The following is a 3105-nucleotide window of genomic DNA, read 5'->3' on the forward strand; positions in this document are numbered from 1 at the left end:
TCGGGGCTCGGACACGGGGTCTGGGCGCTGGGGCCTGGGGCTTAGTGCCGGGATATAGGGGCTGGGGGCTGGACCTGGACCTGGGGTGCGTGCCCGCGTTCTGGCCCTGATCGCGTCAGTCGAGGACCCCCGGGTGAGGAACCAGGCCCAGAAATTGTCCCCGTTCCCCACAGCGGGGCTGTGCTCTCTTGGAAGAGGGTATTTATGTCTGAAAAGAATCACTGGTTCCCAGCTTGTGGTCTGTGGACCATTGCGGAGCTGTGATGCCATCACAGGGAGTCCGTGAAGGCTTGAAGCAGGGATGAGAACATCCAGCCTGGAAACATTCAGAGGAAGACAAGCTCATGGAAATATCCACGGATGCTGCTCTGAGACTGCAGCTCCCCTTCTCTTCAAATTTGAAGACCCTTCATGAGAAAACTGAAAGAAATATTTGATGCAGTCTAGAGGTTTAATCTTGGATAAAGTCTTGGTGGTTCACAACCACAAAAGGGGTGCCATGGTGAAGGAAAGGTTGAGAACCCCTGGAGTAGCCAGATCCTCCCTGCAAATGTTGGCTATATTGCCCCAGCTCTGTCATGTTCCTCATGACGGATTTGGTGGGGTTGCTTTCTGGCCCTGAGTACTCCACGGCAAAGCAAGGAGTTTCCGGGCTGCGTGGCTTTGTGGGTCCACAGACCACGAAGAAACAGTGCAGAGCTCTCTGTCTTTCTAACTTGAGATGTACACACCTTGCATAGAATTATTCTGGCGAAGAGCCCCTTTAGAAACATATTTTGCAGCTATTCAGAAACAGTATTCATGGACTAAGAAGGAAGGAACTGTGCCACGTTATGGGTTTTACTGAACTTTCAAAAGTCACCTTATGGACACAGACTTCTCTCTAGATTCTGGCTCTCAGGGAGCTGTAACCCCAGATTCTGTTCCATGAAATGTTAAGTAACATCTGCTATAAAATCACATGCATTTTAGAGACATTTTCTGTACAGCAAGTTAGGCTCAGCTTCCCTGTACTCTGTCACGGTAATGTGTGTTGGCTGGAAGACGCTTGAGGAAGGGAGGAACCTTCTGTCCAAACCAAGAACTTCCTATTAGGAGGAGCACTGACTTCTGCCTTAATACCTCCTGTGACCATGCAGACTATCTCCTTCTTTACGCATTCAACCTAATGCCAGGGAAGATGCTGAAAGCATCAGAGAGGACCAGAGTGGAACTAAGTCCTTATGCTGGCCTCATGATGAGGATTCATTCTTGAGAGAATTGGAGCAGAGTTTGTCAATCCCTGGTGGCTCTATGCCAGCATTAGAAGGATGAAAAGAAGGTTTTGGGACAATGAAACCTTTGATTCTGAGCCATAATTTCATGACCACCAGGACTTTTTTCAGAATCTGGGGTAGATCCTCTGTCAGATCACAGCTGTCCAGGTCAAGCCAGAGAGTACCACTGTGGGTGGGCAGCACCGTGGCCGGAGTCTAGCACGAAGGCTGTGCCAAAAGAGAAGTGTGGAGTGCAGGCACACCCTGGATAGGCAGGCAGAGAGTCTGCCAAAGACCTCACAGGAACAGAATAGCCGTTAGGCACATTGGGGTGAGGTGGGGCTGGGTGGAGGTGTGGCTCCAGCGTCACCTTGTCACTCAGGGTGCTACAATTGTGCACAAAGGACCTTGTGATCGTGGTGTGTCACCAATAACACAGGCAGATTCCCATGAGTGTTCGTGCAACAAGAGAGGTGTTATACGCACGGAAAGAGCTCATAAGAATATACTCATTTTTCCCAAACACTCCTTTGTGGCTCCTCTTACACACACACCCTTCCAGCTGTAGGAAACCTCTGCACGAGGACAGCAGCAGTGTTAAATCTTGCAGCTTCCAGTGCCAAACTCAGCAGAATATTGTTGCCGGTGATTTCCAGCTTTCTTCTGTTTCCCTTCTCCCTTCCCTGTTACTGTTTTCTTCTGGAGCCTTTCCTATTTTCTTTCACTCTGGCTTGCATTTCCCTTTGCAAAAGATGGCAAAGCTAAATTCCCTTCCACAGCTCCTTGCAAGATGAGGTGTTTCATTGCCTGGTGTACTGGAAAATCCAGGAGGACTAGTCAGTTCCTCATTTCCAAGCTCCAGCTGCAGCGAGAGGCCTGCCAAGGAGAAACTGCCTGACAGCACGTGCCCTGCCTTCAGCTCCTGGCTTGCCTGAAGTGGTCCTGCCCTGCGAGGCCGGCAGCTCCAGGCAGCTCCCTTTCTCCTCTTTGGCCAGGGCTGCTCGTTCCGATTTCTGATGACGACAGCCGGACACTGTCCTGCTCTTTTCCTGCGGGAACCGCAGCACTTCGCACCTCTCCTGGGAAGCCCACTTCATCCTGCTCATCCCACCGGTGCTTGCCGGGCCAGCAGGCACAGGTCTCAGCTGCGCTCTGCTCTTCTCATTTCCACGGGATTTCCAGCTCCTGGTGGCATCTGTCTCCTTGTCTGGGCTTCACTCCCAGCACAGCAGGTCCTTCCAGCAGCTGGAACTCCAGCGGGAGGTAGATTTGGCGTTGCTAACAAAAGCGTTTCGAATGACGCTTTGGTGTGAAATATTAACCGAGGGTACGGCTTTTTATTTACAGACGTGTTGAAAATCCAGTAGAGCATTGTTCTTTCCTGCGGCTGCGGGGTGGTGCGGATGCTCGGTGTCGCGGGCAGGGCGGCGGCGGGAGGGGACGGTATTATTAGGGCGGCGGGCAAACATTTCCCTACCGGAGTTTCCGTAGTGTAGTGGTTATCACATTCGCCTAACACGCGAAAGGTCCCCGGTTCGAAACCGGGCGGAAACACTGGCCACCGTGGATTTTTTGATTTTGCTCCCATCGAAAACAACCCGAATCGTTCGCCGCGGGACTGCGACCAGAAAGCAGCACAGCGCCACATCTTCAACGAAACACTTTTACCGGAGTTCTTTTTAACTGGGAGCGGAGGCACGGCGAAACCTCTGAGCTCTGCTGTTCCGACAGTGACAAGCGCATTGAACCCGCTTTATTTACCGGCGCGGGGCGAGGATCTACACCGCGGGAGCGGCGTCGGGTCACTGGCGGCGAAGGCTGGGACAACGGGGGGAAACACCGGGCCCCA

The 3105-nt window shown here is 52.4% G+C and overlaps 1 non-coding gene across 1 annotated transcript; it reads left to right on the forward strand.

The window, feature by feature from the left end:
- The first annotated feature begins 2737 nt into the window (after nt 1-2737).
- TRNAV-AAC lies at nt 2738-2810 on the forward strand. The gene has a single exon. It is a non-coding gene; the product is annotated as a tRNA-Val (tRNA).
- Nucleotides 2811-3105: the final 295 nt, after the last annotated feature.

The sequence above is a fragment of the Merops nubicus genome, unplaced genomic scaffold, assembly GCF_000691845.1.
Source record: "Merops nubicus isolate BGI_N331 unplaced genomic scaffold, ASM69184v1 scaffold10491, whole genome shotgun sequence".
Lineage (NCBI taxonomy): Eukaryota > Metazoa > Chordata > Aves > Coraciiformes > Meropidae > Merops > Merops nubicus.